The sequence below is a fragment of the Emys orbicularis genome, chromosome 2 (genome assembly GCF_028017835.1).
Source record: "Emys orbicularis isolate rEmyOrb1 chromosome 2, rEmyOrb1.hap1, whole genome shotgun sequence".
Lineage (NCBI taxonomy): Eukaryota > Metazoa > Chordata > Testudines > Emydidae > Emys > Emys orbicularis.
The window spans coordinates 217927331-217938269 of NC_088684.1; the positions used below are offsets into that span (position 1 = coordinate 217927331).

General features: G+C 42.7%; 1 pseudogene; it reads right to left on the reverse strand.

Moving 5' to 3' along the window:
• LOC135873799 (collagen alpha-6(VI) chain-like) overlaps positions 1–7357 on the reverse strand; it is a 34830-nt pseudogene extending 27473 nt beyond the window's left edge.
• Positions 7358–10939: the final 3582 nt, after the last annotated feature.

Sequence of the window (10939 nt, forward strand, 5' to 3'; positions counted from 1 at the left end):
GTTGCACCCTTGTAAATGAGGGCAGAACTAGGCCATTAGTGTAAACAAGAATCAGTCCCCAAGGATGTTTTACACTGCCAGAGCACCACAAAGGAGCCTTAGTAGAAGTGAGAATCACATGTAGTCTTTTCTTACACACATTAGCATACATATTGTACTTTTAAAATATTATGAAATTTATATTATTTGTTTGAGAGAATATAGCATCTTTGAAAGCTAGTAGGACAGGCCTGCTGGTACCATGAGCCAAATTCTACCTTCATTTTCCTCACACACTTCTCATCCCTGTAGGCATCTCCAAGAGAAGATGGCATTGCAAGGAGAAAGCACTCCTGCTTATTTACTTTATTAGAATAGTCAACTATCTGGACAGAGCAAAATTCCTACAGAGAGACAGACTGACATGAGTTATTGAAAACTGCAGTACTTACTTACCCTCATGAGGCCTGCATATTCCAAAGATGATCTCATCTTCTATGTGCTTCAGAATATCAAACTCCTCGACGTAAAAAACCAGCTCAGGCTTCCCACTAATCTCTTCCAGCTGAGATTTATTTGCATTAAACACCCCAACAGAGTAGATAATAACACCTTGATCACGTAAGGCTGTTGCTGGACTTTTTACTTCATCCTGTGCTTCCCCATCTGTAATCAGGATAAGAAACTTTTTGACAGTCGGACGTGCACCTTTGGGAGGCTTGAAATAATCAGACACAAATGCCAATGCGCTTCCTGTTAGTGTATTTTCCCCTATAAGAGACATATTATCAATAGCACTGAAAATGTCAGTTTTTGAAGAGTATCGGTCAAGCTGGAACTCTTCCCGTGCTGTGCCACTGAACTGGATGACCCCAACCTGCACTCGGTCTGCGCTGATGTCAGATTTGTTCACCAGTTCTCTCATGAAGTTTTTCATTTTCAAAAAGTTCTCTGGTCCCATGCTTCCAGAACTGTCCACTAGAAACATGATGTCAGCTGTCATTTCTTTGCAGGCTACAGAAGAAAACATATTTATATTAGTATAACCCAGGCTGTACATTAAAAATAAGTAAATAGACTTAACTGGGGCAGGATGGTCTGGGATAGATGGTGGGTGTGACGTTGTGCAGTCTATATGGTTTTATAAAAACATGATAATAAGTGAATATAATGTAACTGGGATAGTTTTAGAAAAATATGGTAAAAAGTGAATATAACGTAACTGGGATGTGCTTCATGCAAAAGGTCTCTTGTAAGGTATCATTACAAAGCTTATAATCTACTGAGTGTGATCATCCAATTTCTATAAATGTACCACTCTTGTATCTAAAACTAGAAATATAAAATATAACTCTGAGGGCCTATTGTAATTATGTAAAGTGTGGGCCATTAATGATGGTTTGGAATCTTGATGACTCCCATTGTCTGCAGATGGCTGTGTTTACCTGTGAGTCTTCCTGTATATGTGTGTGCTGGCAAGTGAGTAATGAAGTCTTGCAGTGACATGTGATCATGTCACCTGAACTGGAATCCATCTTTAACCTGGTGCTTTTCCAGTGAGGGGGGGTGGAAACCCAGAGGGACAAAGGGTTCCCGCCTTATGCAAAAGATATATAAAGGGGTGGAAGAGAACAAAGGGGAGAGGAGCCATCATGAAGAATCCCCTAGCTATCACCTGAGCTGCAACAAGAGCTGTACTAGGGGAAAGAATTGTGCCCAGGCCTGGAAGGTGTCCAGTCTGAGAAAAAACTTACTGAAGCATCTCTGAGGGTGAGATTATCTGTATTCAGTTTGATTAGGCATAGATTTGCGCATTTTATTTTATTTTACTTGGTGACTTACTTTGTTCTGTCTGTTACTACTTGGAACCACTTAAATCCTATTTTCTGTATTTAATAAAATCACTTTTTATTTAGTAATTTACTCAGAGTATGTATTAATACCTGGGGGAGCAAACAACTGTGCATATCTCTCTATCAGTGTTATAGAGGGCGAACAATTTATGAGTTTGCCCTGCATAAGTTTTATAAGGGTAAAACGGATTTATCTGGGTTTAGACCCCATTGGGAGGTGGGCATCTGAGTGCTAAAGACAAGCACACTTCTGTGAGCTGTTTTCAGGTAAACTTGCAGCTTTGGGGCAAGTGATTCAGACCCTGGGTCCGTGTTGGAGCAAACGGGAGTGTCTGGCTCAGCAAGACAGGGTGCTGGAGTCCTGAGCTGGCAGGGAAAACAGAAGCAGGGGTAGTCTTTGCACATCGGTTGGCAGCTCCCAAGGGGGTTTCTGTGATCCAAGCCGTCACAGTGGGTGCTAAGATTTCTGGCTGTGCTGGGTAAGTGTGGGAATAGTGAGGTAGGTGGATGGGTTCGTGGGTGCTCTCTGGAGAATAGCTGGGTCAGGGAGCCTGGGGCCAGTATTGGGCCCTCTCTCACATGCTGTTACTGCCTCCTCCTCCAGTTGCTGCTATGCATTAGAATCTACTAGGGAGAAGCTAGAAGTGAGGCAGAGAGGTCACCCGAGTGTCACAGCAGCTTCCAGGAGAATCAACTGCAGAGCTGTCCCTGCAGCCTAACCGGGTGCATGAGGATCCGGATGGGCTGAGCACAGGTATGACAGGGCTGCTACTTATGTGAGTGTCACACGAGTTGCATAATACTGGACAGCACTGCTATAAGTTTAGTAGGGTTGCTAAGGAGAGGTTTGCTAGGCACATGCATTTACACACACAGGAGAGAGATATAGCTTGTGCTTGGTTATCTGAGCCACTTCCATTTCCGAACAGAAAAAGATTCTGTGGTTCACAAATCAATACAGGCACAAAAGATTCAGGGATTTACAGCTGTGTATAAGCATATGACACTAGCATTCTAATAATGTACCTGTTAATCACAAACACCAACTTGACATAGCTCACTGCTAGAGAATTTAGCTTGCATTTGTTTTCCTCTTACGCAGGGCCGGCTCTAGGTTTTTTGCTGCCCCAAGCAAACAAATTTTTGGCTGCCCCCCCCTCCGCCCCCCAGCCCTGGGCTCTCTCTCCCCTCCCCTACCCCCCAACTTCACCCTCCTGCCGCCCCAGCCCTGGGTCACTGGTAACTTGCTCCCAGGGTGGGTCATTCAGCAGGAATTTTGGATGTGCACAGAACACAGACAGGATTGGTTCCCATATGGTTACAGAACTGCAGTAAAGTGGAACAATTTTCACCTTGTGTGTTTGGAGGATATCTGGATGCATATTATAAGACTGTCCTACATAAATGAGGAAAAGTTGAGGTGCCTTTATTATTCTTTTGTTCCATTCTTTGTTTCTAGGGGGAATTTGCCAATGCAATATCACTGTCTTCCTTTTAAACAAATACAACTAAAACTAAAAAAAAAAAAGCAATGGCTGTTGAAAATAGCAATTCCAGTCCTAATAACCACTGGGAAGCATTTCTTGCTCAAATTTATTCTACTTTTTCTACAGCAAGTTACAGTGGATCAGTATATTTGATTTGGGAGAAATGAAGTAACAGCCGCCCAAACTGAGCTTGAGCACTCCTGAATTTTGAGGGTGTTCAAATCTGGAAGGCAGGTGCTAGATTCCCTTTCTGAATATTAGCTAAATCTGGAAAAGAAAAGTCAATTTCTGCTTCCTTGGCTCAGAAGTGTAAATCCTCCTACGTGCCTGGTACTGTATCTAAAGCTGCACTGGTCCTAGTAGAGCCTCCCCTCCCTTACTTTTCATTTTAAATTCTAGTGGGATCTCCCTTGCTAGGCTTCAGATAGAGAGGTGCACTGTCCATTTAGTCCACCCAATTCTTTCTTTGGGGGAGAGCCCAGGGCTGGGGTGGCTGGAGGTGCGGGTGCGGGGGGAAGAGAGCCCAGGGCTGGGGCGGCAGGAGGTGCAGGTGGGGGCCAGAGCTGGGGTGGCAGGGGGTGTGGGTGGGGGAGAGTCCAGGGCTGGGGCAGCAGGAGGAGACCAGAGCTGGGGTGGCAGGGGGTGCGGGTGCGGGGAGAGCCCAGGGCTGGGGCAGCAGGGGGTGTGGGCAGGGGAGAGTCCAGAGCTGGGGCAACACTGGGGTGTGGGGGGGGAGCCCAGGGCTGGGGTGGGGGGAGGCAAAAAACCTAGAGGTGGCTTTGTCCCTACCATTCACAGCAAGCTGCAGCATGAGGTTTCAGTTCCACACTCCTTCCCCCTCCCTTTCCTGTTAATTGCAGCCGAGGGAATACTGGGAAATGTAGTTCTTTCCCTGCTCCAGGGCCGGCTCTATAGGCAGGGAGCTAACCAAGGAACTACAGCTCCCAGGGCTCCCTGTTGGTTCTCAGCTCGCATGCTGGATTCTTGCGCCCTTGCAAATTTGCCACCCCAAGCAACTGCTTGCTTTGCTGATGTCTAGAGCCGGCCCTGCTCTTACGTGGGGGGGAGGAGGGGAAGTGGTTGAAGGCTACTGAGCATCACAGTCTTACAAAGGCAATGATCTTAAATGCCACCCTGCCTGACGGTAGGGTTAGTGCTCTGTGGGCACCCGAACAATTCATGACACAGGTATTTACACTGGGACAATAGCAAAATGTGACAAGTTGGAAAACACTACTTGATGTAGGACTACCCTCTTCCGTTGAAAAGCCATCTTGTTTGTTACAGAGCTGAGGAAAAGAAAAAAAAAAGGAGGAAGGAAAAGGAGTGCTTTGATGCTCTGATTGAAACCAAATAAAAATACCCTTGCTTTTTTAAAGCATATATTGAACATACCCATAATAGATTTAAGAAAGAAAGAAAACTGCATTATTTATATGGCTTGCAACCATCTCAGTTCAAAATGTGCCCAAAGTATATTTATACATTTCAGTTATTCAGGCTGGAGTAATATGCTTATCATGTTTTGAACTTGAAATTGTTTGTTACATAAGAGGAGGCTCCGCATTCGTATAGTACTCTGAGTTCAAAGGCCAAAATCAAAATTTTCCCGTACCTTCTCCAGAACGGATCACTTGAACAATTTCATTTTTTATCTTTTTCAAAGAGTCAAACTCTTGCACAAAGAAAGTCCTGCTCTTTGACCCTGCAATCTCATGGAGCTGTGCTTCATTTGCACCTTTTACACCAATGGCATAAATATTAACCTTCTCATTCCTCAGTCTCTCAGCAGGCTCCTTCACACTGTCATGTGACTCCCCATCTGTTAGGACAATGAGGTGACAAGGCACCCTGCCAGCTCTCTGCTCCCTTGCCCTTTTAAACAGTGGCTGCATGAAAGTCAAAGCTTCTCCCATATAGGTATCCCCATATATTTGCCTAATGTTGTTAATGGCCCTTTCTAAATCATTTGTTTTGCTGTATTCATCAAGTTCAAACTCCAGTCTTTTGTCATGTGAGAACTGCACAGCTCCAAAGCGAACTTTATTCGGCCCTATGTTAAACATCTTAATCACTTCCTTCAAAAAATTTTTGATGTCTCCGAAGGCAACAGGATAAATGCTTGTTGAGCCATCAATGAGCACATAAATATCAGCTTCCTCTGTGTCCACAGATCCTATATGAAAAAAGAAATTGTAGACAGCATTGGTGTGAGAACAAAATGTAAAGCGAGAAACACTGAGAGAAGCACCAAAGCATATAGACTTGTAATTAGGGCCCAGAGTCAACCAGTATTTATACAATGACACAAACCCAGGTGGAGTTCCACAGTGGCTGAAAATCTGCCAGAGAGTGAGGTTATCATGGTGCAAAGTGGCTGTAACCTTAAGGTAAAGTAACCATGTTTGAGAAATGCTGGTTACTTAACCTGAACTCCAGTTATCATAAGGTATGCGATCCCTATCTGTATGCCACTTGAGGTGCGCATGCACTCCATGTGCCTAAGATCAGAAGATTTTTCAACAGCAGTGTCTCTTGGTCTGCATCTCTGCCCATTACCGCCTTGTGTTCCAAGTCGAGGGCATAAGGGACCACATGGACTGACCACCACTCCAGTTCCTTTTCTACCATGAATAATCCAAGGAAGGGATGAGAAGCAGAGTGGGTAGTGGAATACAGATCGGGGCCACACATTTTGAAGAACACCAGTTACTGTAAGGTAAGTAACCAGAATTTCTTCTTCAAATGACGGTCCCTATGTGTATTCAATTCAAGGTGGCTCACAAGCAGTACTCAATGAGGAGGGCGCAGGGAACCCTGATGTGTTTGGCAGAATGATCCTGCAATATGAAAGGATACATCTGCTGAAGAGACTCATTCTAGGGCATAATGCCTAGTAAAACTGTGCATAGAGCTCCATGTTGCCACACTACAGATCTCCAGAAGGGGAACTCCATGAAGCAAAGCCACTGATGTAACCTGTACACCTTGTGTGAGAGGGTTCACCATCAATTCACAGTTTACACCACATGCAATGCCACAATTTAGCTCTTGCTGTGCCTGGGATTTATACCAAGGACCCAGTTCTGCAAAATTTACATGTAGAATCCCAGTGACCCCAACAGAACTCATGTGAGTAGGGAGCAGGACTGGATCCTCCTTTTGCACATGCTGAGTAATTAAATCCCAGGTACCCACTTGAAAATAACTAAATTACATGTGTGGGCTTCATTTATACGCTATCTGCATTTTCACCTCTGAATTTGGCCCTAATCTATACAAGTCTGTCAAGGTTTACGATAGCACTGATCAACCTAATATGTAAATCTAATGTCCAGCTCCATTATCCAAACACAGTTTCAGTCTATTATACAAAGTCTCATAAGGTATAGAGATCCTGACTCAAGAGTCTCAGGCTTCACCTCAATTTTTATTGGGAAAATTGGGGACTAAATATTGTATTAAAAAAAAAAATCACATAATACAACAGAATACAAAGGATACTGAAATACCAGGCGTCTGAGTTACTGAAGTTTGACTCCCAATAAGGAAGAGGAACAAAGTCAGCAGCATCTTCATATTATGAATGAATGTTCCAAGCTTTAATTCTGGAAAAATAAAATAAAAGTCCCATATATCAAATATCACAAGGAACATGACTGCATAATGCGCTAGTATAAGGAAACTTACAGGTTTGGGAAAGTTGTAATCCAATCCCAAAATGCTTTTATAAGAACCTAAAGCACTATAGATAAAGAAACAGGAAAATGGTAAAGGATACATTGTTTTCTTCTTTATCCATGAAATCAGACATTAATTATTGTAATCTCACCTGTGTGGCACTGATGCCTCCAACCTTCCTGCTTCAAAGCTATTTAAAATGTTTCCAAGGTGATTTTGATTACATCATTTCCACTTTGTACCCCTCCACTGGATTCCCCTTCTCCACTGAATCAGCACCTTACCTTTCAAATCTAGTTTCTTATTATGGCTCTGACCACACCTCTCTGAGCCTTCAGCACTCCTGTCTCTCGCCATGGGCCCCCTCAGGGAGTCCACTCGCTCTGGATCCCTGGGGCTGGGAAACTTCTGCATTTTCTCTAGAAGTATGCAACGCCTCCACTAATATGGTTCCCTCCTTCTCCTGAATGGGACCTCCCTCCCTGTGAGCCCCTGCGGAGCCCATTCTTTGCAATACACCCAAGGAGGAGCTTTTGGCAGGTAGTGGGAAGGGGGGATAATGCAATGGAGGAAAGGGGGCTGATCGTTAATTTCTAATACTACATTTTATACTGAATGATGATGGCAATGTAATGTTATCGCAAACATTCAATACTATTTCAAAATGCTTGAACAATACTATTGGGGATTCTGCTTTTTACCACTCAGCTACAATCACCGGTAAATTATACTCCTGGCCTGGCAAACCAACGTGCCTGTTTTTCTTTCTGCTCTCTACACACATCTCACTCTGGGAGAACAAGCCAGGCACATTTCCACTTTCCCCTTCCATGCCCAGATCCAGACAGAGGCATAAGGGAGATCTGTTCTCCTAGGGTGACCAGATGTCCTGATTTTATAGGGACAGCCCCAATTTTGGGGTCATTTTCTTATATAGGCTCCTATTACCCCCACACACACACACCCTGTCCCGATTTTTCACACTTGCTATCTGGTCACCCTATGTTCCCCTGAGTGGTTATGCAATCCTGGACAAAGTTTAGCTCTTTGTAAACACGGCAATTTTGGGATCACCTAGTGCAGTGGTTTTCAACCCCTGGGGATACACAGAGGTCTTCCAGGAGGTACATCAATTCATCTAGATATTTGCCTAGTTTTACAACAGGCTACATAAACACTAGCAAACTCAGTACAAACTAAAATTTCAGTAATAGTGTGCTGAGACACTTTTGTATTTTTATGTCTGATTTTATAAGCAAGTAGTTTTAAAGTGAGGTGAAACGCGAAATACGCAAAACAAATCAGACTCCTGAAAGGGATATGGTAGTCTGGAAAGCTGGAGAACCACTGACCTAGCAAGACGTGAAAAGCAAAACACACTTGTAACTTTTTAGTATCAAGTCTTATTGTAGTTTTGAGGAACCTAGTAATCCCTGCCTTTAAAGTCATCAGGCTAAAATATCCATTTCCTAGAGGAGGTTAAAAAAAATCTTTCCTTTAGATGCATATATTTCTAGTGCAGTGGTGGGCAACCTGCGGCCCGTCAGGGTAATTTGCTGGCGGGCTGCAAGACAGTTTGTTTACATTGACTGCCCGCAGGCACGGCTGCCCACAGTTTCCACTGGCCGGGAACGGCGAACTGCAGCCACTGGGAGCTGCAGATGGTCAATGTAAACAAACTGTCTCGTGGCCCGCCAGCAGATTACCCTGACGGGCTGTGTGTGGGCCGCAGCTTGCCCACCACTGTTCTAGTGCAATAATTTCTCAAATATAAACTACTACCATGCCTCAATATCTTCAAGTCAGAGCATAAATAGAAAAAAATGTGATAAATAAGACAAACCTAGGGAACTCTTCATAATCTGTATGTTAAATTGATTTGTAGAAGTAAAATATTAAAAAATGATAAATGCTGGAGTTTTGTGTAATATCCAGGTCAGAATAAGAATGAAATTATCTTGGGAATATTAGATTTTCAAAGGATGGAATACCTTCATTTGCAAACCAGCATCTTTTAATATACAAAAAGTACAGTGTGTATATGTATAGATTTATATACAATACATTAACACAAGCAGAAACTTTCATCATAGTTAAGATTGCAGCAGGACAGGTCAGACTCACCCAAAATTTTAGAAACATTGAAATAAGATATGAAGGGGAAAGCTTCTGGCATTCGTTGCCACTTTCTCATACCCTTCTACATCATCAATAACTCTTTCACTTCCAGCTCTAGCAGATACTGAAAAGCCATTTGTACCCCAATTTTAGCAAACTTGTGCTCTGCCACAAAATCTTAGTTTCAACCTCATACACTTTTGTATCAAGAAACTGGCACATCTGACTTTCATACAGTCCATATAGAAGTAACATCATTCCACCTTACCATCGCAGAGGTTGATTTTTGTGTTAAGAGTGCAGGTATGACTAAGGGGGTACATATGGCTTATCAGTATCCAACGGAGAAAGAAGTGGATGCCTTATGGAGTGTTAATAATAATGCCTATTTCTTATATAGCACTTCTTCTCTATAAAACTCAAAGCATGTCACCATTTTGAATGTATTTATCCCCACAACACCCTTATGAGGAAGTGTTATCATTCCAGTTTTACAGATGGGGACATCAGACACAGAGGGGCTAAGTGACTTGCCCAAGGTCACACAGGAGGTCGATGGCAGAGAAGGGAATTGAAGCAGGGTCTCCTACATCCTAAGCTAGTGCCCTACCCACTGGACCATCCTTCCCCTTTACTATAGTTATGGACAAAAAAAAAGTAAAACATTAATCGGCATTAGGGTTGTGCAAATGTATCAGTAATTTAAGAGTCTAAAACATTACAAGAACATTGTAATTATCTTAAAAACAAGCATTGCATACTCAGGAAATTCAGAGTTAAAAAGTTAAACTGAAATATGTATACACACATTGGCTATATATGATGATATAAATAAGCGGAGAGAGGGGAAAAGATTATACTCATAGATCTATATACAAATCAAAGTTCAAGAGATTTTAGAGAAAAATCTGTATATTACCAAAACTTCAGAGTGAAAATTTCAGACTAACAGTATATTTAAATGCAAAACCTGCCACAGAGTGAAATGTAATTTTGTAGCTTTCCTTGGTAATGCAGAAAACAGCTTGTGATACTTACCACATAAAGGGAAGATGTGTATCAGCTCAAAACTTTACACCCTCCAAAGTGGCTCAGGAAAGGCTGAACCCCTTTTAAAAGCAACTCTATCAGTAGTTTGCCAAAAAAAAAAGCCCTCCCATGATGATAATTAAAATATGTATCTTTCAGAGGCTTCCAAACCACCAAAAATAATCTCCTCCCCTCTCCTCACACAGTGAAGAAGGTTGGTCTTCAGTGCGGAGTTCACTGCCAGCAGCAGCAGCAGCTGTGAGGGTGAAGCTCAGGGCTTCATCACTCTCCTGGGTTTCTTACTAACTTGATTTCACTTTGATCATCAGTTATTCCTGTAAATTCTGCAGCTGAAGGCTGGGTAGCAGCCTTGGGCAAGGTATTTTTTCTCAGCACCTTTTAGAAAGGGTGCTGATGTTTTCTTAATTTAACTATATTAATCCCTTCCCATGCTTCTTATCACAAGTTCTTTTTACTGCCAGGATAATAAGGTGACCCTCATTCCCCTTTAGGGTGTAATGCTGCAAAGAAGCAGAAACACTGGCTTAATGACGTACCAAGTGAATTTTCTGCCCCAGCTGACTCACTCATTTTTTGGACTGCTCATACAGGGATAATTAGCTGGAAAGCACTTATATAATCAACAGTACATTCTGCTGGGCTACAGAAATTCCTCAGAAACTGATAGCCATGATCTATTGTATATTCTAGTAATAATCATTTTAAAGAGAAAGTTTCCCACATATAGAGTGAGAAAATGGCCATTTAAAAAGTGGGTAGATAGATAATGCA